This window comes from Mesoplodon bidens, assembly GCF_964165515.1.
Source record: "Mesoplodon bidens genome assembly, contig: HAP1_SCAFFOLD_522, whole genome shotgun sequence".
Classification (NCBI taxonomy): Eukaryota; Metazoa; Chordata; class Mammalia; order Artiodactyla; family Ziphiidae; genus Mesoplodon; species Mesoplodon bidens.
This window is the reverse complement of record NW_027671222.1, coordinates 244,202-270,485: the sequence shown is the minus strand read 5'-3', so window position 1 is coordinate 270,485 and position 26,284 is coordinate 244,202. Positions and strand designations below refer to the sequence as shown.

At 34.1% G+C, this 26,284-nt stretch overlaps 1 long non-coding RNA gene across 1 annotated transcript; it reads left to right on the top strand.

Annotated features, from left to right (window-relative positions):
* On the top strand, positions 1–23,147 carry LOC308611692. The gene is made up of 4 exons (XR_014015009.1): positions 1–38; positions 16,852–17,070; positions 18,586–18,674; positions 22,219–23,147. It is a non-coding gene; the product is annotated as an uncharacterized lncRNA (long non-coding RNA).
* Positions 23,148–26,284: the final 3,137 nt, after the last annotated feature.

The following is a 26,284-nucleotide window of genomic DNA, read 5'->3' as shown; positions in this document are numbered from 1 at the left end:
GTAGCCAATGAATTGAGGACAAGAAGGTTTCCAATCATGTAGGAACATTTAATCTCATAGATTACAATCACCTTAAGTAAGGTGTGCTGATAGCTGGATATGATATAACTGCGTGGAAAAAGATGCATATCTAACCTACCCCACAAGGAAGCTGTTCTCAATTCCCTTAGAGGTTGTGGTGTTTATCAGAGAGTGCCTTGGGGGAAAATGAATACAATAACACTATGATGCTTTTTTTTTCATTTTTAGCTCACTGTTGCCAAGTACACTTGGTGATCTTGGTGCCTGTGGTTTAATCCCAGGAGGTTAGACATGTGGAACAGCACATTAACCCTTTTTAGTATTTTCTCCCAAGGCAAATCATTTTTATAGGTTGTCTCCATGGTCTTCTAGTTGCTTATCAAAATTAAGCATCAAGTCTTCTAAATGAGCAATAGCCCCAGTCAGTGTGAGGAAATCAGCTTGGTTCTTATTGGGGCACAAATTTTTTGTCTTGGCACAAAGTGGGTTCACATAGGGAGTTAGAAAGAGAAGAATGGGGCATGCGAAAGGGGAGTTCTGTGTTCTCATTTACCTATGCATGTTGAAACTCCACTAACAGTTTTATTTTCATTAGCAATTTGTGATAAAAACTTAGGGTAAAGGGAATAATGAAGCTGTCCCATTATATGGCAGGACAAAAGATAGTAGTGACATCAAAATCAGGGCCTATCCATCTCATTTGCAGTTATATACTCAGTGTTTAGCATAGCATTTGACCCCTCATCAGTATTCAATAAGAAGATGCCTGTTGAATGATTTAGGGATGAATTAATGAATGAAAAAAGTTAATATGGTAGAAAATGTGTTTTATCCTTGTATTTTTGTGTGTTGACTTCTATATTTCAAGACCCAGCACTGTAACTGACACATAGAATATAAGCAATAAAATTTGCTGAAAGAATGAATGAGTCCCCACAATTCTAAGAATAATTTTAAGACCAACACAGACCCCATATCTACCATGGTCTATGACAGAAGTATCCAGAGATGAAAGCCTGATCTCAGCTAGTGGTAGAGCTGACAGAATTTATCTAGTTTTAATAATTTACAGCTCATCCCATTACATCTAGGCATAGTACCTACGTGAGCCATACAATTAAATGTTGACTGAAAAAAAATGCACAACCTAAAAGTTGAGAATTATGTTTTATTTGGAGGACATACTGAGTACTTAAATCAGGAGACAGCCTCTCAGATAGCTCTGAGGGACTGTTCCGAAGAGGTAAGGGAGGGCCCAGGATATTTAGGGGTTCTTGCAAAAAAAACCCCAGGTAGTTGGAACATCAAAAGATTACTGTTAATTAAAGAAACTAGACATCTTAATTTAATAAATTTAGCACTTTTCTATATATGGTGAGATGCAAGAATCTGGTCTCATGGAAATCATTCCCTTGAAATTCACTTTAATTATCTAGCACCAGTATCCTGTTTTCTCCATCCTGAATCCCCTCAGGGTGCAGCATTGGGGGTGGCTTCAGTGGCTGATGGCTTGATGGCTATAACATCCTTTGTACTGATACCGCAGGCTACATTCTTTGTCCACGTAAATGACTTGAATATGGATAGTAAATCTGTGGATTTGCAAAACGTAATTCTTGGATCATTTTTAGAAGGACAAAGTTAAGGGCAATTTCAGAATCACTAGCAGCTAAAATTGCTATTTATACTTTTCCACTGGTAGGTAGTAATCTGTTGTTGCTATCTTCAGTATTCCCAAGGGATAACAAAAGCCATTTAATTCTAGAAAGAAATGTAAAATTTAGCACAATGCAACTTCCATAAAACCAAACACACAAACACACACCCAACTCTCGCAGATATGAAGTAATAATCTAAAATAGAATCCTGGAACTAATTGCAAAAAAAGAGCAAATGTACTCATATTGGATTTTATTCTTTTATTAATGTTTGATATATATGTATTTATTAATAAAATTCAGAGTTGCTTTATGGAGAAATAGCTTTGTACGAATATTGTCTTTGTATGTGTTTATCAATAATGTATGAGATTGCCTCCTATGCTCCTTTTCCTTTATTCTCTTGCAGGCAGTAGATGTAGTTATCAGTTGTTTTTAAAATTTCTAGGCAGCCAAAGGACTAGTATCTCTTAAATAAAGAAGGCAAATTGTCCCTAAGTAGGAACAATTTTCCTTCATTATGGCACATAAAGTCCTCCTATGAAGGGGTAAGAATTTTATAGCTAAAAGCTTTCAACTACAGAAGATTTATGAGTAACTATGTATGTTGTTTTAAAGTGGACTCTCTATAATTAATGTCTAGGGGTTATCTTTGGTATATAATGGATTTTGATTTTTTAAATATTATTAGATAATCTACAAAAGAATATATTTAATTGTATGTAAGTTATGAGAAATAATAAAAACTCCTGCAAACACACCACCAAAACTAAGAGGTAGAATCAAAACTGCTGAGTCTTCTCTCTGTTCTCTACCCTGATCCCACCTTCCTGCTTTCACCAAAGAAATCACTCTGATCTTGGCTTTATGTTGAACATCCACATAATTTTTATCTGATTTTGCTTATTATTGAGATTTATAAAATTGATAACATACTTTAGTCTTCTGTGCTTGCTTTTTTTACTCAACATTATGTTTCTAAGGTTCATCCACTTTACTTTAACTAGTGTTCATTCATTTGTACTACTGTATAATATTTTATTGTATAAATACAAGAAAATGTGTTTATTATTCTATTAGTGATATTTGGGTTGTTTGGGGCCTATTACGGACAGTACTTCCATGAACATTTATTTTAATGTTTCCTGCTACACATGTGCAAGATTTAACATAAGTAAAAGAGTAGACATACTAAGAGTAGAATTGCTGAGGTGTAGGGAATTCAAATATTCAACTTTAAAAATTCATGTCAAAATGTTTTCCAAAGTTATGGAATCAATTTTCAGCCCTTTTGCTCTATAGCTTCACCAGTTAGAATGGCCATTCTAGTCTTTTGTTCCTTGTATTAGTCTGCTCAGGTTGTCCTAGCAAAATACCTCAGATTCAGTGGCTTAAAAAACAAGAGATTTTTCTTCTCACAGTTCTGGAGGCTGGAAGTCCAGGCTCAAGATGTTGGCAGTTTTGGGTCCTCCTGAGGCCTCTGTCCTTGACTTGCAGATGACCACTGCTTCCTTGCTATGTCCTCACATGGCCTTTTCTCTGTGTGTATACATCCCTCTTATCTCTTTCTCTTCTTACAAGGACACCAGTCATATCAGTTAGGGCCCCACCATTATGACCTCATTTAACCATAATTATGTTTTTAAAGTCCCTGTCTCCAAACAGCCACATTGGGAGATGGGGCATCAACATACGAATTTTAGGGAACACGATTCAGTCCATAACAATTTTAATTTGTATTTCCCTAATTACTGATAGGCTGAGAATCCTTTCATTTGTTTAATAGTTGCCTATGTTTCCTATTCTGTGAAGTCCAGAGAATATCTTTTGTCCATTTTTCTACTGTTTATCTTTTTCTTACTTATTTGTATTGTTTTTTAAATACAAGCAAATAATCTTTGGTCAGCTATATATGACACAAATAAGTTATTTCATACCTTCTAACTTTTTTAATGTTGTCTTTTGATAAATAGCGGCTCTCAATTTTAATGAAATCAAATTTATCTTTTAGCTTAGTGTCTTTTTGTTCTACTTAAAATGTCCTTCCCTAGTTTAATGCTACCCAGATATAGTATATTTTCTTCTGAAAGTTCTAGTGTATCTTTGTTTTATATTCAAGCCATTAATGCACTTACAATCGACTCGTCTGTATTATCCAATTTCTTTGTTTTCTTATGAATAATTAAGTTTTCCAGGACCATTTTGGAATGAATGGATTTTTTAGGTGTGTCTGAGCTGTTCTTGACCATTCACATAAATTTGAGAATTGGCAATCCTGTAAAACCTCTATTAAGTATTTTTATTGTAATTGTATTGACTATATAAATTAAGTTGGGGGAAACTTACACCATTATGATGAGTCTTTTCAATCCATAAACAAGATGTACCTCTCCATTTATTTAAGACTTCTTTAATATCTTTCTCCATAAATGTCTTGCACATTTTTATTTAGATTTATTCCTAGGTAGTTTTCTTTTTCCATTTTAAATAATTTTTAAGCTCTCTCTTTCTTCCTGGATTATAGAAATCCAATAGATTTTTGCATCTTGAGCTTATATCTAGCCATCTTGCTAATATTGTTTTTTAGTAAGAGAGGATTTTCTTAGCAAAGAGGAATAAATGTAAAATTAAATAAAAAGGTTATGGGTCAGCTCTGGTCAATAGAACTTTCCATGATAATGGAAATGTTCTTAGTGCTGTCAAAAACTACAGCCATTATTCACATGTGTTTTTAAATGTTTAAATGTAAGTTCAATAAAATTAAAATTTCAGTTCCTAAGTCAAACTTGCCCACATTTCAAGTATTTAATAGCCACTTGTGACTAATGGACACTATACTGGACATTGTATCTCTAGACTATTAGACTGTGAAGCCATGGCATCCCGGGATTTTATCTTTGTCAATGGCATAGTGAGATCTTTCATGTGACAGTTATTCTGTTATTAAAAAGAGAAGTTACTTAACCTAGTCATCCCTAACTTTTTGAAATAATCCAACATAGCTTTCACCATCCATGGATTTCTTGAATCATATTTATGATTCTAAACTATTTCTTATGTCATGTGTTCACTTTGTAGCAAGTTCATTGACCTAAAATGGCACATACCAAAGTATCAAGAGGTTCCCTTATTCCTGATAAGCTGTGATTGGATGAAGAAGACCTTGTTACCCTGCCTATCTGATTTTTATTATAATCAGATGTTAATCTGTATCAGTCTCCATATTCAAAATTCACCTTCAAAAGTATATGTTATTTACATGATGGTTGTCTTTATTTCAGTTAGCTAGTATCATGACCTTATAAATGCAGTTTTGGTCATTTTCTACTAAAACCTCATATTTATCTGTGTGGAAAAACATCTCCTACTTGTTTGCCCTCTTATAAACTCTTTCTGTCATTTAATCCTCATGAGCTTTATTTCCCCTAATTTTAATTACTTAATATTTTGTAAAACATTTAAGAGATCACTGGTCTGCTCTTTTTTTCAATCATCTATACATTTAAACAGTGTGTTGCAATAAGAAATAGTACTGGTAATCAGAAGACCAGAGTCCTAGTTTTACCCGTAAAAATGAACTATATGTGCATTTAAATAAGTTTTATATAAGGTTATATAAGGTTTATTCTGATTCTAAAATTGTTATGATTATTTAGAAAATTATGTTTGAAATATGACATTATTCAAAACCAATAGAGGTTTGAAATCTATTAAAAATCTACAAAGAATTCAACTATTTCACCTTTTTCCCTGATTTGATATTAAACTGTAATCCTTCATCTTTCACTTACAGCATGCTGTAGCTGCTGTTGACACAAAGACAAAGTATAATGTCTAAATATTGTGTACTTGTTTTTTAAATGAATACTTTTGTTTAAAATTGTCTTTTACACAGATTCTTGATTCCCTTTTCACAACTTTTCCATTCCCCATGCTACTGCAATCAATCACTCATGATAGAAAATTATTCTCTTTTCTGTTTGCTAAAGCTCTTTTTAAAATACCAAGTTTCAAATGATCATCAATTCAAGAAACTTTGGGAAATGAACCTCATAATTTCCAGAATGAATATTTTGTTTCACTGGCTACCAGGACACCATCCTCTCCTAGATTTCTCCCCTCCTCACTCACCATTCCTTGGCAGTCTCCCTTGGTGATGCCTCCCATCCCTCAACGTCTTTCAGAATGCCCTAAGGCTCATTCCTGGCCCCCTTCACTCTCCATCTACCTTAACTACTCATGAGTTTTAATCTAGTCCCATTACTTTAATGGGAAGATGACTTATGATTCCCCAATTCATACTTCTAGCCCTAAGCACTCACCTAACCTCCAGACTCCTAATTCCAATTTCCCACTAAATATCTCCAATCTATGCATAATAGACATTTCAAACTTAGCAAATAAAACTAAATATTTTGCTTTGATCCATCCATTGCACTCCCGTTTTTCCTGGCTCCATAACTCATCCAGTTGCTCAGGCCAAAAATGTTAGATTCATCCTTAAACTCTCACTTACCCACAATTCCTGTGTCCAGTCCATCAGAAATTCTTGCCAGTCTAACTTGAAAATACATCCTGAATCCACCTACCTCTCACCTTACTCTTGCCGTCTTTACTTACTCCAAGCCATCATTGCTTGCCTCATCTAATGCAATAGGCAGCCTCTTCCACAACCTCCTTGCTTCCTCCCCTCTTGCCCCAATCCTTATAGTCTATAACCAATACAATAGCCAGAATAATCACAAAAAAAACATGAATCATATCACATTATTTCCCAAAACCTGTTCCCATCACTTTAGAATAAAAATTAAACTTTTTACCTGTCCCACATGCTTTATTCAGTATTTCTTCTGCCCTACTCTCCAAGCTCGTTTACTCCTACTCTTCTCTCACACACACATCCAGATTTTCTTTCTGCAGTGGCTTTCCCAACATCAGGGCCTTTGCACTTGCTATTCCCTAAAACCTGGAAGATTTAAAAAATCTGTAAGGTTCCTCCAAGCAAGATCTTAGAAGGTATTTACATTTCATTTTGTAGAGACATTTGGTAGAAGACATTTTTGCAAAAGATAGATACATTTTACTTTGGCGGCTATTCACACATCTGGCAATTTCCAAGTTGGTTAAATAACAAATGTGAATTGATGAAGCTAAAATAAAAGAACTGTAGTCAGTGAGACCTATGTGTTTTAAACCGTGAACTTTGAGGAATTGTAGACATGCAAACTACACCATGGTTTCAGTGTTAATGTGTGAGAATTAGCTAAGGTATTTTCCAAATACTCATTACTCTCTAAAGAGCTTCTGAGCAGGAAATCAGAACAGGGCCTGTGGACCTGAATTTTTTCTAGTACCACAGTTGATTTTGTTGCAGGTGGTTTTCAGTCAGCCCTTTGAGAGACACCAAGCTGGGGTATTTGCCCAGATATGATTACCAATGGTCATGCAAGTCACCAATGAGATACAATCGAGAATCAACAAATGACTGAAAAGAGTGACAAAAGAAGAAGAGGATCCAGTAAGGACCAGTAGAGACGCTATCCCAAGCACTCTTGGCTAGGAGTTTTACAAATCCATTCATATAAATGGATGATAGTTAACAGCCAAATGGCACTGCATATTTTTTTAAGTTGCTGAGTATTAAAGTGTATGGCTAAGCATCATAAGTTTTGTTAAATTATATTTTGGTCGCTATAAAATTAGGTGTACATTGTGTGTCATAGATGTAGGGATACAGATGTGTAAATATATGTCATTGTTTCAGTTCTTCAGCTGATACTTCATAATGTCTTTGCAGCTTCTAAATGAAGGGCCTCATCAAATATTGTTTAGAAAGGAAAGATACCTGTTCATCCCTGTCCACCTCCCTTTCTTCATCCCCTTCCTTGTCCCTTCCCTTTTTTTTAATATCTTTATTGGAGTATAACTGCTTTATAGTGTTGTGATCCCTTCCCTTCTTGAACAAATTAGTCCATTAAGTGAGGTAAAATAACCCTTTGTCAGCATGGGGGAGGTGGGCATTCAAGGGACCACATGACTTGGCATTGGGACTCAGAGTCTGAGAAATGGGGGAGGATGTCTGCATAAGGGAGCCTGGAGTTGACTGCTGAAGTCTGATTCGTGTGAAAGGGCATCCACATGAGGAAGTGGCCTTGGCAACCACTCTGTACAGATTGTCCTAACCCGTGCCAGGGGAGAAAATGTGTGGATGGGAAAGTGGCAGCTACAAGAATTTACTTAAATAGAGGAAGATTGATCAAATAATTAAGGATATTAAGAATATGGTAATCAGTGTTATTTTAATATCTGTGGAGGGAGTTAAAATATGAAAAGGGCAAAAACTAGAATGAAAGGGTGTTGAAAGGGAATGGAGGATGTTAATGTGAACACATGATTTTCAATATAGAGACATTATAGAAAAAACATAGACTATATGTATGCATATGTTAATGAATGTGTTTGTGAATATGTGTAAATGGTTATGAATATGTGTTTTCATATGTGTGTATGTATATATGTACATAAATCCCCTAGCTCTGCCTATTGAGAGTACCTGGGACCACTGCTTCCCAAGAGCAATGAATACACCTAGTGTCCAGATCTTGGTTTCTAAATACAGCTCTCCAACTGAAGGAACTAAAGCTCTTTGGAGAAATGGCTGATTCTAGAACCACTACAGGGAAAATATAAGATGACCCTAGAACATATTATTGTTTCAAGAAGTAAGGGATCAGCCATAAAAAGAAGCGAAATTGAGTTATTTGTAGTGAGGTGGATGGACCTAGAGTCTGTCATACAGAGTGAAGTAAGTCAGAAAGAGAAAGACAAATACCGTATGCTAACACATATATATGGAATCTAAAAAAAAAAAATGTCATGAAGAACCTAGGGGTTGGGGCTTCCCTGGTGGCGCAGTGGTTGAGAGTCCGCCTGCCGATGCAGGGGACACGGGTTCGTGCCCCGGTCCGGGAAGATCCCGCATGCCGCGGAGCGGCTGGGCCCGTGATCCATGGCCGCTGAGCCTGCGCGTCCGGAGCCTGTGCTCCGCAGCGGGAGAGGCCACAACAGTGAGAGGCCCGCGTACCGCAAAAAAAAAAAAAAAAGAACCTAGGGGTAAGACGGGAATAAAGACACAGACCTACTAGAGAATGGACTTAAGGATATGGGGAGGGGGAAGGATAAGCTGTGACAAAGTGAGAGAGTGGCATGGACATATATACACTAGCAAACGTAAAATAGATAGCTAGTGGGAAGCAGCCGCATAGCACAGGGAGATCAGTTCGGTGCTTTGTGACCTAGAGGGGTGGGATTGAGAGGGTGGGAAGGAGAGCGATACAAGAGGGAAGAGATATGAGGATACATGTATAACTGATTCACTTTGTTATAAAGCAGAAACTAACACACCATTGTAAAACAAGTATACTCCAATAAAGATGTTAAAAAAAAAGAAGGGAGATATCACAGAATAATTGGGAAACATCAAAGGATATAGAAGCCAAACTGAAGGGGTTTCCACTGGACAAATCTTGAACAATCTCAGCCTCAAAATAAATAATGGCAGAAATGTATTATAGTCAATTGAATAAAATAGGAGTCTATGAGTTCATACTGATTTAAATAATTAAATTGAGTAAATTATGTTTGATGAGGAACAGGATATTTACATAATTACAAAGTGCCTTACCACAAAAATTATTAATAATGAAGGAGAAAAAAATAACTTTACAATGGAGAAGACTGGGTGATACACCTTAATCAAATGAGTAACATGATATTCCAGTAAGGTTACAAGTTAAAAGTTTGCCAAAATTGTTTGATAGGAAGCAGTGAGAAGAACAGAGCTTCACCACTGTGTTATTCCTGCCAACTACACATATCCTGAATAATCATGAGACAAATACAAACAGCTAAATCCTACAAAATAACTGATCGATATTCTTTAAAACTTTCTAGTTCATGAGATTCAAGGGAAGCCTGAGAAAATTTTCCAGATTAAAAAACTAAAGAGACAGGACAGCTAGATGCAACATGTGACACTGGGCTGATCCTTTTATTATGAAGGACATGATGGGGATAATTGACAAAACTTGAAAGGGGTCTGAGGATTAGTGGCTCTGTGGTCATGTGTCAGTGTTAATTTCCTTATTTTCATGATTATATTTGGATATATGTTTGTAGGAAACACTAGAGGATTGGGGGGAGACATTGCATTGTGTTAGCAACTACTCTCAAATGGTTTGGGAAATAACTTATTTTTATTGTCATTTCAATCTTTCTTTAATTTTCGAGATTGTTAAAAGAAGGCAAAAAAAGAGGAGTAACCCTCCTTTTCCTGGCGACTGCCATAGTTAAAAGCTCAGTTTACAATGGTGGTCAGTTTTTCAGTCTATTTGTGCTAATTTCTGTTACTAACAACATAGCATCTTATTTTCTATTTGAGGTTTTCGGATTTTTCCTAATTATGCTTTTGCTTTTCATTCTATCAAATGTCTATGAATTTGATAAAGTCCTCGGTATTAAAACAAAATCAGTAAGATTCATAAAAATAAAAATAAGTTCTTGGAGAAATTTATAAATTTCTACCTGCATTCAAATTGGAGTAAGTTGGCAAGAAATTTATAAGGGGAAAATACTATAAGCACTCCCATTCAGAAACTCAAAATGGTTGCACGTGTTTATCTTGTAAGAGGTCTGTGATGAAACAGCAGGATGAAGGCTATATGTCCAAACTTAAATGCAATCTTTTAAATCGCCTTTCATGTCAGGCCATGTAAGAACTGGGCAATTCAAGATGTAAATTAGAACAATTCTTATTTTCAATAATTTCTTAGGTCAACACTTAGAATAATGAAAAACTTATCTTTAACTCCAAGAAATCTGGACAGTTATTAAAGCAAATGTGTTGTCCTACTGGCCTACACCTGGTTACAAACAGCAGTACGACTTCAGAAAACTCTGGACACTGAGTGGGCTTTCTAAATATAGCTTTTTCTTTCTATAAAGGTGTTTTACAAGAATGCTATCTTTTGTGAAAATGTGGCCTTTATAAAGGGTACACTAAGGTCTGTGACTTTTAGACCTAGAAAAGATTTGAAATATTTTCTTAGCCTGGGAATCCACATTTTAGAGGCATAGAAAGAGAAACCCAATGAAATTAAATATTTTGCCCACCATCAAATGGCAAACAAGTAATAACGACAGCACTCAAGCCTCTGTCTTCTAAATCCATTGAATGCAGCATAAATAGATTGCAATAACTGCTGATTTTCATTGTCCTCAACACTACATTTCTTCTGTGCCTTATCCCCCTTCTTTTAAGAGGGATGACAACATTATCTGCAAACTTTATCTATAACTTTTTTTTTAAATTTTGCTGTTTTGTAAACTTTTTGTTTCTATGTTGAAAATGTGTAAGGACATTTACCTTCTTTCTTGAAACACCTTTGCCTGCATTTATCACATTTTATTGTTGAACTATTGTGTAGCAATAAGTACAAAAGCACCTCTAGTAGAGGAGATAATATCAGAGGCAACAAGGTGTGTGTATGGGGGGGCGGGGTTAGAGTTGACATACCTTAAGGGAGATGAGGAGAGAGGGAAGAGAATAGAAAGTTTATTTATTTGAAAAAATATGGCAAGTTAGAGAATTTTGGCTAAACTTAATACAATATAGCTTTCCTTAACTTAAATTCCGGGTTAACTTCCACTGTTTACATTGCCACAGACTAGGGAATAAACAAAGCAAAAAGATTTTTGGTACCACCATTTTGTGTTAATTTCATAAAGATTTCTACAAGACTTTTAAAAAATAAATTGAAAAATGAAAGTCTTGTCTTTAGCTTATTTTCCCTGCATGCTTGCACTTTAATAAGTTGATAAATGGCATTTAAATTCAATAGTTATGATTAATTCTGTCCCACAATTTTTAAAAGCACTGGGGATTGTGTGCGTGTGCATGTGCCCACCTTTACAACCAGTAAAATAAAGTTCTTGATCCAGAAATTATTATCACTTAGACTATTGAATAAAATCAGATATGATAGAGGGGCCAGCTGTTGGTAGGTTTAAAAGTCACCCTAGGTGATTAATTCATGCAGCAGTGTTGCACGTCTCTCTTTAGATGAAGCACTTAGAAGTATAACCAAGCATGGATCTAATTTCATATCTGAGATGTGTTTTATTTAGAGTTCTTTGGCAAGTGCTTGCTCTATGTGTTTTTATAGTCTTTGGTTGTGCTATAAAAATGTCAAAATTATGAATTAACAGATATGCAAAAGTGAAATCCTAGAAGATAGGATAAACATGAAGTCCTCTAATTATCACTCAAATAAGTTTGGTTGACACAGAACTGGGAATCAGATAAAGACATTAATAATTCATAATGCTGAAGTTAAAATCTTCTAGTTACAGTACAAAAGAAATCCTAATTTGTACCACAAGGTAATGAATTCAGTACTTTTCATTTGTTAAACATTTGCTTATTACCCTGCACCATGCATATAAAACTGTTCCCAAATTTGGAGGGCAAACAGGAAAAACAGACACTCTCTACCCTCAAGTTGTTTATACTGCAGTCAGTGAAATTTCTCTACTTTGAGATCTTTTAATTCCTGAGCTCATTGTAACATCTTCTTCAGATGAATTGTTTTTTATTTGTTAAAACCAATGTTTAGCACTTTAAATAGTTTCTTCAATGTTCTGATAGTGAAATAGAGTCATCATGGTAATTTCCAATACTAATTATAGAGTTGATAGGAGAAATGCTCAAGATTGATAGTAAAGTGATTTCAATAATCTACAAAATGTCTTGAGGTTTCCCAGATAACAACTTGTCTCCCAGACAAAAATGCACTTATTATTTATATTCCAAGCTTATAAAATTTTTTGTACTTTAATCATATAGAGATTTTACAACATCTTTTCATTCATATTTTAAGATATCTTGTTCAGTAGATTATCTCATTTAGAAACTATTGATTTATATATACATACTATGTAAATATTAGTGTACATTTCTCAATGACTAGATTAGTGCTTTCTTAACTACTTAAATTTGTTTAATTCATATTGTTGTTCTTCAGCATTTCTTTTACTCACTGGAGCCTATCCTACTGACTTCAAAAAGCCTGAAAAATCTGAAAATCCCATTTAAAGTAACTGTATGGAAAATCTTTAAAATAACATATAATAATGGTAGAGAAGTGTATTTAACATTGTGCTGAGATTATTCCATTAATAAAGAGATTAATCAATAATTCTAATATTCAGACATATAATAAAAATGAAAAACAATCATAATACTGAGCAATGACATTTTCAATAAAGGGAGATATTAAATATTGTATAGGAAACTAGAATCTGCAAAGCAGACAAGTTGGCAATGATTATACATATATTTAAAATATGTTGAAACAGTCATAGACAGTTTTTCTTTTTGGCTGAAAAGAGGCATATTGAAGTGTTTAAGCACTACTTCAACTGGAATAGATATTTAGACACTATACAGAAAACACGATTGCAGAAGAGCAGATATTAGCAGGTGTGTGAATGTGTATGTGTTTTTTTTTGTGTGTGTGTGTGGTACGCGGGCTTCTCACTGCTGTGGCCTCTCCAGTTGCGGAGCACAGGCTCTGGATGCGCAGGCTCAGCAGCCATGGCGCACGGACCCAGCCGCTCCGCGGCATGTGGGATCTTCCCAAACCGGGGCACGAACCCGTGTCCCCTGCATCAGCAGGCGGACTCTCAACCACTGTGCCACCAGGGAAGCCCGTGTATGTCTTTGATTAATGTATTTTCATTCATTCAAAAAGGAGAAGAATACCAAATTTACTTTAAAGGTGGCATTGTGATATGTTAAAGTTCCATTCCTAGAGTTTTGCTGCTGTTGCTGTTCCTTTAGTATTCACCAAAGAGTACCGTCCTGTCATTTATCCAAGTTAGAAATCTAGGAGCAATCCTAGGATTCTCATTATAGGGTCCACTACCTTCATGCTCCCCCCTCAATAAGTAACAAATTCTTGGCTCTCCTATATAGGAAAGCTCTCTCCAATGTACGCCTGCTCTGTCACTCTCCGGGTCCAGCATCTCTGCCTCAGCCTCCCACTGAAGTCACTTCTAGTTCATTCTGTGCGGGGCCATTTTTAAACCTTCCTCAGTCCTAGGCAATTGCCCTTTTAGAAGCTTTACCCTAAATGTTATCAAGTGCATTAAAATGTGCCCGTCACATATCCAATATAATTTATAGATAACTATATGAAAGCTGAGTAACATTGCTGTTGTAGTAATATTAGTTGAAAATATTAATTACACAAGTTTTTTTTTTTTTTTTTTTTTTTTTTTTTTTTTTTTTTTTTTGCGGTATGCGGGCCTCTCACTGTTGTGGCCTCTCCCGTTGCGGAGCACAGGCTCCGACGTGCAGGCTCAGCGGCCATGGCTCACGGGCCTAGCCACTCCGCAGCATGTGGGATCTTCCCAGACCGGGGCATGAACCCGTGTCCCCTGCATCGGCAGGCGGACTCTCAACCACTGCGCCACCAGGGAAGCCCAATTACACAAGTTTTGATCTCAATTTTGCAGATTTGTTTTCATATTCTGGAGCCATTTTTTCAGGTTCCAAACAATTTTCTAAGTCCTTTTCAAACTCCTAGTCCCTAGTGAGTGTGCTTTTACTGTCACAAGATGTCTGAAGATGAAGACCATCACAGGGATGAATAAATCAGATACGTGGAAGTTGGAATGCAAAGTGTTTGTAGAAAAAATATACAAATCAAGGAAGAAATTGCAGTGTCAATTAATATGATGTATATCAGATGATAGTATTAAAAAGCCAGGTGAAAATAAAATAACTTAATAATGTACATATTTGTCTGATTGTTTACTAGTGATATACTACTCAGTGTAAGGTGAGAACCACAGATATTATCTTCTGGAAAAAAACCCTTTAAGCCCTAACAGTTTCAGTTTATAAATTTACTCTCTAATAAAAGAGGAATAAAATAATTTACAATAAATTAATTATTTCCTCTTCTGAAGTTACCAATACCACAAATTCAGTCAGAAGATGGATCAAGTTTTTCATACATTTCTCTCATTTCACATTTTTTAAATAAATGAGACTATATTTTGTCTAATGACTACCAGAACAACTATCTGGAAACTGTGACTTCATTATATGTGAGAGAGTATTTTAGGAGATATAGATGTATATTTAGATGGAGATATAAATACATAGCACATATGCACAATATTTAATCAGACACAGGAAATGGAGGATAGCTCCAGAGTGGTACACCTTATGTTCTGAGCTGCTCCGAAATGCAGTTCCTTTTTTTAAATTTTAACACCTTTATTGGAGTATACTTGCTTTACAATGGTGTGTTAGTTTCTGCTTTATAACAAAGTGAATCAGTTATACATATACACATGTTCCCATATCACTTCCCTCTTACGTCTCCCTCCCTCCCACCCTCCCTATCCCACCCCTCTAGGTGGTCACAAAGCACCCAGCTGATCTCCCTGTGCTATGTGGCTGCTTCCCACTAGCTATCTGTTCTAATGGGAGTTCTCTGGGCACAAAGGGCACTATTTTCTGTAATGAGATTAGAAGAAAGGATTTGCTAATAATTGCTTCTATAGCAACTAAAAATCTTGGAATCCCACCTTTCAGCATTTTGAAAATCTTAAAGGGGATGTTGTCAGTAACAAAAAAATTGAAGACTGATTATGTATTTAAATTAATGATTCTTTAAATTCATCTGCCCTTTCATCTTTTAAATTGATTCATGCTTCTCAGAAAATAAAATATGCTAATCCATATATCATTATTCCACTGCATAGGGCAACTATATCTAAAAACAAAAATACTATCATTTTACTTTCCTTTACTATATTCCTCCACAACTTGTGTTGTACTTTCATATTTTCTTTTCATTTTGCTAGTGAGATATATATACATATATGTATGTATACATATATGTATATATACACATAATATTTAGATTTTAGATATTTGCATTATGCAGGGCAATCCATAAAATGGATAGATGCTTAATTTTAATACCATTGAATACAATTTTCATAATTTTATACTTTAATTATTTTTGGAAGCACAAACCAGAAAGGGTAAAGCAAACTTGAAATGGAAAAAGATGACCAAGCTGGCATTTTGCATTTCAGACTTTATATTTGGACTACTCAGTGGGACAGATTATAATAACAAAATTTTGCTTTTGCAGGGAGGTCAATCTTTGCTTCTGCATTGCCTCATCTCTTTTAATCCCATCCAGTTTATTTTTCATCTCAGAAACTATATTTTTCATCTCTAGGAACTCAATTTGGGTTATTTTTATATCCTCTATATGTCTATTTAAAATGTTGATGCTTTCCTTTAAACTTTTTGAATCTATGAAAATTAGTTATAATAACTGTTTGAATGTCTTTGTTTACTGATCGTACCATTTTTCAGTCTGTTTTCATTAATTAATTTTTCTCCTTGTTATGGGTTATATTTTCCTTCGTCTTTGCATCCCTAGTAATTCTAGATTGCATGTCAGATATTGTGAATTTTACTTTACTGGTTGCAGAGCGTATTTGTATTTTTTTTTAAAATATTTGTAACTTTGCTCAAAGAGGTAGTTAAGAAATAGTTTGATCATTTTGAGGCTTCCTTGTAAGCCTTATTAGGCTGCAAGTGAAACAATTTAGTCTAGGGCTAATTTGGTCCCACTACTAAGCCTATACCCATTGAATACTCTGTGTATTGAATACTCTAGTTGATGCTGCATGTATTAAATTATATCAAAACATATTTGTATAATCTTAAAGCAAAAAATGCAACACATAAAAATATAAATTTTTTTTAAAATTAACTTTTATTAAATAAAACAAAAATGTTTTCTTCTAGTAATTGTAGTATTTTAACATATTTAAATACTGCATCCCTTGAAATTCATTTTGTTAATAAATATGAAAAGAGAATCCACCTTTATTTTTCACAGGTGACCAGGGACTTGTTCAAACACCAACATTTAACTGCATTACACAAAACATTATGCCACTGGTTTTTATGGGTTATCATTATAATTAACAACTTTGTACAACCGTTGTCTTGTGCTGTTTGTTGTTCAATGTCAAAAAGTATTGTTTAATATATATATATTTTTACTTTTAGCAGTTTAAGCCAGGAGAGTAAATCCAGTTCCTATTACTCCATCCTGTCCAGAAGCACAGGTCTTAAGTGAAATTTAATACCAAAGAAACAGTTCCAAATTTTACAACGGATCTATCACTGGTTGTTAGCATATCTTCCCACACCCAAGACACCAAGATACCTTCTACTCACTGTTAAAGCTTTATGATGAGCAAAACTTCCACCACTGTGCTTCCTTAGCATGTGAGTATATTTTTAATTTACTGGTTATATATATTCTCTAATTATCCATTATTTTGTCCTTCTTTTTGATTAGATATTGATATCCACATTTTTTTTCCTAATAGCTCACAAAAATTTCTCTCATTAACAACACCAATAGAAATAACAATAAAAATCGCCTTGGGGGACCAAACTTATATCACATTATCAAGTTTTTATTTTGCTCCCATAAAACTTCTGCAAAATACAACCACTGTCTATCATCAGTATCATTAGAACAAAACCAAGTCATTCTAATCTCAAAAGCACAATATTTTATTTAACTTAATAAATTTCACATTATAAAAATTTTCTCATAGCATCATCCTTAATTCCTCAGTATTCACTAATATTGGGGGATTTTTCTTTCAGTTATTTGAGACTAAGGATGATTTTATTCATCTCTACAACCTGGTATATATATGTACAATGTTTGTCAAAAGTGGATATTCAAAAAAATTCTTGACTAAATTACGGTAATTCATGTGGTCAGTTCTGCAGTCTTAAAACTTTAAATTACTTGTTAATTCTAAGAGAAAGTCAGATAATTTTTAGAAGGATTTCCAAACCATGCTAAAGTATCAGCCTTCATTTCCTTGTCTGAGGGAAACAGGAGAGAAATAGATGGTTTTAAAGTTCTCCAAGCTTCTGTGTCCTTTATACATCCACAATTTTAATCCTTATCATTTTCAAGATTTGCTAAATTATTTGAGGTGATCCATTCTCTTATTAAAGTGACATATTTTATGTCACATACTGAGCATATTAACAAATAACTTACTGATAAATGACAATGCCCATAACATCAGGTTAATCTGATTTCCATGAAATGAGCTATAACTTCAAGAATATTAATTCATCTAATAAGGGTGATGATTTACATAATGTTGCCTAAAATATTTCTCTTGATTATTTAAGAGAGTTTTCCTAGGGGAAAATAGCTGGGAAGTCTATAGAAAAAAAAATACAACCATGATTAATTTAATTCCAGTCTAAAGGACTCCATATATAATGTATTTGAGAAAACCAAGTCACTATTATAGATTCCGATAAATGGTTGTATATATGAGATATTTTTAATGTAACCCAAATTATAAGAAATAGTTTTTTGGTATAGAAGCAAACACTCTTTTACCTAAAGGAAAATATAAAATCTGAGTTCATTGAAAATTTGCCTCATTGCCCTCTGTTAGTTTGTGCCTGCCCCATCCTTAGGGGCCCAGTTAAGGACTATTCTATCATCCATACATCAGAAGAGAATGTCTGTGTTCTATGTTGATAGTCAGTCTAAACAAATATTTATACAGTTGAGATCAGAGATATAAAATGTCAGTTCCAAATCCACCCATGATGGCACATATACCAGACAGATGACAAAGGTTATAAAGGCCTGTGAAATACTTGAATCATATTTTGCAACCCTTGAAAGAATTCAAGTTGGAGATTAGCAGAAACCAGGCTCAGTTCTGTCCATAATCCCCTTTATCTGTCTTCTAGCCAACAATATGAAAACCTGAAGCCAAGCTGACAAATAGAGTGTGAAGGGCCTTCTACTGCATTTAAGAAAAAACTGAGACTTGCTATAGGTAGAAATTATCTTTTCTATTACTATTATTGTTGATGTTGTTGTTATTCATACAAATAATGAAAAAAACCCTAAATAACATTATTCTGCTGGATTCTTTACTATATGCAACACAATAAATTAACTCACTTCATATTACACTGGGCATATAACATGAAAACATGTGCAGAGAACAGAAATCAGTATCTGCACAGACAAATGCCCCTGTGATAGAGAAATCTATTATTTTAAGTCCAGACAATTAGATCTATTAAGGTGTAAGAGTGTTTCAGTACAGTCCTGCTAAAAGTAAACTTTAAAAGTAAATCGAAAAAAAAAAGGAAAACTGATGCCAGTTAGATACAAAATATAAGATTATGCTATGTATATGGGAGAGGATAGAACTCTGAATGCACTCACATGTAGGGAAAGCAATATTAGTGACAAATCAACTAATGTCCTTATTGAGCATAGACGTTCCAAGAAGGGTGAAGAGTACTGTATATTAGATATAAGACTCGTAATATTCAAGTTAGTTGTAAAAGAAACAAGGTAAATGCTTTCAGTCAATAGGATAGGCTGAACTGATATTGAGAATCCTTTCTTCCAATCTGAACACACAGTTTGTTATACTTGTGTTTTCTTTTATATGTTGCTTTTACATGTAGCAACACATAAAAAGAAAATGAACAAGCTTACAAAAAATGGGGGGATCCCCAGTCTCAGGATTTAAGGAGAAAAAACAAATTCAACATTAGAATAGTGAGGAGGAGTTGAAACCAAGAAATTCAAGGGGGCCCTGGAAATAATAAGCCTTGTTTTTGAGGGCTGGCTTTAAATATCTGTTGTCTTATCAGAAAACAGGTAGATGCTGGAAAACAATAAAATAATATCTTCAAAGTACTGAGCACATATAGCTGTCCAAATTAAAATTCTACACCTCATTTTAAAAAACTACTCAAGAACAAGAAGTAAAGAAATTTTCATTCATAGACAAAGAGGAATTACCACCCACAAACTGTAACAACAACAACAACAAAATGACTAAAGCAGTAGCAGCAGCTATTGGAATTGTCTGAAGGCATTAAAAAATATTCTGATGCCTGAAGCCAATACTTGGAGATTTTTTTTTTTAACCAAAGTGATCTAGGCGGTGTTTCAATAATGGGAGCTTTAAAAATTTCTCACATAATTCTCATGTGTTTTAAGCAAGATTGGAGACCATTGTACAAAGAATGTTCTTCAGTAAGAAAGAAAATAAGCATAAAAAGAAGTAGGAAGGTGCACTGAACAGTGACCAGCAAAGAAATTTGTAATGTTGGAATGAATCTGAATAACGGTTGAGTGTAAAAAATAATAGCCAAAGGGGGTGTGTACAAAGTAAAACTAAAACACTAGATAATATACTGAAATACTGGAGATCAGATTTAAAATTTGAGGGGTCCATGAACCGCTTAGGAGGAAGATGAGATAGTTTTAGACTTTTTCAAGTTAGACATATATGTCAAATTTTTCAGAAAACACTAAAAATGAAGACTTCATATATGATTCATAAAAAGGTAGACCATAAAAAGAGAATGAAAAATGTGTTTAAATGAAGTCAGTACCGGGAGGGATAAAACATGGAAAAATAAAGGAGAAATAGATCAATAATCACAATACATTTGATCACAGAGACAATAAAAATAAATTTAAAAATTCCAGTTTATGCTGCTTACAAAAGACATATATAAACTATTTTTAAGATGCAATGCAATACTTCACTCGAAATAATTAATTATATACATGATAAATGATTTTTAAGATTACATATTTGGCATGATGACATGTATATAAATTTTTAAAACTCAAAGCAATCATGTGTTTTTCATGGATTCATTTGCATATAGTAAAAAGTTCAAGCATGGATTCAAAGTATTTATATTCAATTCATGATACCAGTTATCTAAGAAGAGGAAAAATGGGACTGAAATGAGAATAGAGAGGAGAGAAAAGAAATGTGCGTGTATCTGTGTGTTTGTGTGTTTGTGTGTGAACACATGTACAACAAATATGTGCTTCTTTCACAGCATGATTCACTGTATTCCATCACAATATTAATAAGATTTCATACAATATGGGCATCTCTGAAGAAATTAAAATTGTCACATGCTTATGTGTATTGGGCAATGAGCTCACCTTACTATTTCCATCCATTCTTCAATTAAAATCTAGAAATGTGAATGGGCTGTTAGAATTTAGTTAGTGAGCCAATTATCTTTACAGAACATGCTAGTTATGCACAGCTTTTCCTTGGCTTTATGTTTTAAAATATCAGGCATTCATTTTACGTCTTTAATTGATGGCTATCACACACAATTAGTTTGAAATTTCTTATCAATATGCTTGAAATACATTTGGTTGAATCATTGGAGTAATCTTTTTTGAACTTACCCAAAAGTATGTGTTTAGCCTTCCTAAACACAGTGGCACATTTCCAAATACAAAGTAGTTGCATTATTCCTAACATGAAGACATTCAATATTTGTGGCAACAAATTTTCTCTTGAAAACTTAGCTTCCAGATGGAAGAAAAATAAGGGTAGAAATGTATTTAAAGGCAAATTTGAAGATGAGAAATCAAAATTCACATTCCATAGTGAAAGAAAAAGGGTTAGTAATTACAGAGAGAAAGGCAAATACAATGCAAAAATTATTGGAACATATTTTGCTCAATTACAAACAAAGTTACGTGGTAAGTTGTAGCTTCCATTATTGCACCAATTTGTAGCATATTTTAATATTTTCATTTTGAAAGGAAAATTTTAAAAAGTCTATTGTTTTTTTAGAAAGTATCTAGAGTGGTTGAAGTGAAATAACTTTCAGAAAATGTGTTAAAATGGGGCTACAAAAGACTTAGGAGGACATAAGCTTGGTTCTTATTATTGACAGTTTGCAAATCAGCCATGGGGATACACATTATTTCCAATTTAAAATGAATGATGATTTTATATACATATATATGCATCTTATCATATTGATTATAAACCAAGTAAAATCTCATGAAATCTAAGTATGTTTGAAAAACTTAAACCTATTTTTATGTTTTTCCAAACACTAGAAAATGAAAGCAATTTCTGTTGTTTGTCATTTTCTTTTGGACTCTCTTGGCTTCCTGAAAATGATTATGTCAAGATATTGGAGAAATATTCATAGGAAGCAACAGAGGCCATGAGAATAGAGACCTACACTGCTTCCTCATTAGAAAAAATAAAATAAAAATTCCTGTCTATCCATTTCAAATTACACTCAGGGATGCTTATAATATAGAATTTGAAAGTTGAATACATACTAGTTGTCAAGTAGTCAGCCCCGTTGATTATTCATGCATTCCCTCCTAAGTATGTTGTTCTTAGAATTCAGAGGGGTCCTTTAATCACACCCCCCATCTTGACCACTCACATCTCCAGATTTTCCTACTTCACGGCATACTGGTGTTTAACTTATTAAACAAATATTTGTTGAACAATTACTATGCATGCCAAGCAAAGGGGATCAAAGATGAATGAATATTCATTTGTCTTTAAGGAGACACAGTCTACTGGAGAGAGGCAGAACTGTGAACAGATGACTGCATAAAGAGGCAAAGTCAAGTCTTATTTATTCAGGGGAAGTAGTCCCCGTGATCAAGCAACAAGTAAAATCATTTCAGTGTGCAAGACATGGATTTGTGATTGAAAATGCACAAGCATATTTATTATCCATCATAGATGATCACCTATTATAATCAGTGAGATTTCTTAATGGCACAGCATCTAGAGGAGGACGTCATGCATGAACCTGTCATATTCAGAAAGTAAGGAAGTGGCACAGTGGGAACAATTCAGGAAAGTAAATAAAGATGACAGTAGATTTAAAATCTACTTTAACTGTTCTTACTATTATTAATCTATTTGGGCAAGTAGTAGTTTTCATTGATGTTAGCATTTTTTCATCCACGACTTGAAATCAGACATTAAATATTAATATTATAAAAATATTACAAATGGAATTCATTCACAAATTTATAAAAATAGATCAGCACCAGAGACCTATTTATTGGAAACAAAGTAGGTAGAACAATGAAACTCATTTATAGTTCCTCCTCAACCAAAGTGGACAGAAGTTTTATATGTAGAGGTCAATCCTGGGCCAGAGGCTATTTAATATTTTCATCAAGTCTAGGATGATAGAAAAGCATGTGGATTTAGTCATTTACAGTTCTCTTTAGTTGATAAGACTGATTAATACTTTGTCAAGATCAAAATTCAACATGACCGTAATATGACCTTGACAAATTGGAGAAGTGGTTTAAAACAATGCAATTTAATAAGTCTAAGGGTCAGATATGGGCTTTAAAGGGATTGGGAAGGAAATGGAAATTATAATAATGTAGGTGATACCATGCCAGTGAGAATGCATTTGTGTGTGTAATATAATATGTAACAAATAATATTGAGTATGACTTGAGTCAAGAATATAGCAATAGCTTTTATTTTTTTTCTCTCTCTCACCATGGCATAGTGCTTACTCACTCACAAATATTTCTAATACATTTCATCAAAATTTCATCATTAAATCCTGTATCCCTGCTGATAAAATTAAAAGTAATTCTAAGATATATAAATGAAGAGAAGGGTATTAAGGTACAAATAAGTGGGTGAATATTAATGAAATTACTTTGTATTGTGCTTTACAAATACGATTTATGCATTTATCTTGTTACTAACACATTCATTCATTCATTCATTCAGCAATCATTACATATTTATAGAACTTCTACTATGTCCCAGGCACTGCATTAGGTGCTGGTAATACAAGGTGTGGAAAAGCAAGCATTGTCCATATTTCTTAGAGCCTGCAGTCTAAAGAATAATTACTAATTGTAGTAAATATAGACAGGGTACTATGAGCCATGGGACAGGGAACCTTTCTCACCTGGAAGGATGAGGAAAGGCATCCCTTGTGAAATGTCTTCTTAACTGAAGTATGACGTAGGTAGCCTAAGGGGACAAGGGAGTAAAGGAGTAAGTATTTCTTGCAAAGGGGAAAGCAAGTGTTAAGAATTTGAGCTTCAAAAAAGGAATGCTTCACGTTGATATTACAGTCTCAACAAATACAATTAAATTTCTGGTTGTTAATACATTGCATAAAAGTGGAGGAGTGGATTTCTGCCAAAATTAGGGCATATAGTTAGGATTAGAAATGTGCTCTGTGATATCAGTGACTTTAACATTGCAGTGAGACTGGGAGAAAAAAAACGTACAAAGAGGCTATCCTCTGGACCCAATGGCACTGATGTACATCAAGGCTTTTGCTGAAGTAGAAAACCTGCTATTGATATTGAGATGCTCTTGAATGAAACAATGACTTCAAATAAGAGTTCCAAACTGAAACTCAGAAAGACCACCAATCTGACATGACTTAAATTTGAACTGCTTCTCAGATAGGCAATTTATACTTTGGGGTAAATGGAAACTGGGCTTGGTTTCACTAATGATATCAATGACATTTTGCTATTAAATTTGGTTTAATATTTTCATTTTACAAATCCCTAACTTCAGAAACTCTCTAAGGGAAAGTAAGGGGAAAAGGATAGGACTAACTTGTTTAGTTACATTACCTTGAATTTTACATTTAAATCGAGCTGCGCTATCTCCACCAATGCTTGACTAGAAGCCTGCACAGTGAGTAGTTGTAATGGAGGAGATTGGCTCATTTTAATGGCCACATCTGATGGATCTCAAAGAAATTCAGGTAAAACAATTCTCTGCATAGTTCATAGTCAATTATTTATACTTACAGAAAAATGCCAAAGCATAGAAAACTTTAAATGGTGGATAATCAGCAACATTCACATTTTTCCTTGAGGTGATCAGGATTGTACAAACACATTTAGGCTTTGAAAGACACGTTTTGGAACTTTACTGGAGGTATTCTAAGAAATACCTTCATGTTAAAACAATCTCCAAATATTTTAGGAATAACTAGTATCTCTCCGTAAATAATTCATGCCTTAATTAATTATTATCATTGTTAGAAATTAATACTGAAGTATTTCAGAAAAAGATGACATATTAAGAATGTGACACTGCTTCCATGTCATATAAGAGCATGAGGATATCTCTATTATGAAACTTACTGCATTTTGCTACAACATTTTTGTCTATCTTCTCTTCCAGATTACAAGCTTCTTAAAAAATAGACTGTGCACAGATCTAACTTTCTGGCCTACATTTGCAGCACTGGAGACTACTATTGAAATATTAATTCAAAGGATATTTTAGAAAACATTATAGACAGAACTCTACCATAAAAGAGCATATATAAATATAGCATATTTTCTGATGTTATTGAATCATCTTAAATATTGGTTAATGCAAATTTCAATCTCTAAGGCACTTCTACAACATACCTGAAAAATGATCGTCATCTTGTACTTGAATGTCCTCACTGAGAAAGAAATTGCCAAATCAAAATAAGTTTATTTCTTTTTTAGGAAGCTCGAATTGTTAGAAAACTCACTCTTAAAATAAGTTAAAATCTCTATTCCTCAACTTCTATGCATTTTCTTGGTTTTAAAATTAGGGGCAACTTGATCTTTTTTTGATTTTACAGCTCTAACATAGCTAAAGCTGGCGTTCAGGTCCTTTGCCCACTTACCTACTCTTCATAATTATTTTATTAAAAGAAATATATTGTGGTATAATATAAAAAATATACTAACTTGAATGTCCACTTTAATTAATTTTGACAAATGTAAATATTTTGTAACTCTGTTTCCATCAAGGTAGACAATTTTCCTATTACCCCCCTTTGCAGTTTTCCCTTTCCTCTTTGCAGTCACTCTCTACTCCATATTTGATACAGGCAACTGCTGATATGTTTTCTGTCGCCATAGATTCATTTTTCCTTTTCTAGAAAGTCATATAAACAGAAACATAAAGTACATACTCTTGTGTGTCTAGCTTTTCTCTCAGCATAGTGTTTCTGAGATTCATCCTTGTTGCATTCCTCATAATTCTATCCTTCTACTGCTGTATGATATGACATTGTATGGATATACCACAACTGGTTCACCCATATAAATCTTGTTGGAGATTTTCTGATGATGGCCATTCTGACTGGTGTGAGGTGATACCTCAATGTAGTTTTGATTTGCATTTCTCTAATGATTCGTGATGTTGAGCATCCTTTCATGTGTTTGCTGGCAATCTGTATATCTTCTTTGGAGAAATGTCTATTTAGGTCTTTTGCCCATTTTTAGATTGGGTTGTTTGTTTCTTTGATATTGAGCTGCATGAGCTGCTTCTAAATTTGGGAGATAAATCCTTTGTCAGTTGCTTCATTTGCAAATATTTTCTCCCATTCTGAGGGTTGTCTTTTCGTCTTGTTTATGGTTTCCTTTGCTGTGCAAAAGCTTTTAAGTTTCATTAGGTCCCATTTGTTTATTTTTGTTTTTATTTCTCTAGGAGGTGGGTCCAAAAGGATCTTGCTGTGATTTTTGTCATAGAGTGTTCTGCATAGGTTTTCCTCTAGGAGTTTGATAGTGTCTGGCTTTACATTTAGGACTTTAATCCATTTTGAGTTTATTTTTGTGTATGGTGTCAGGGAG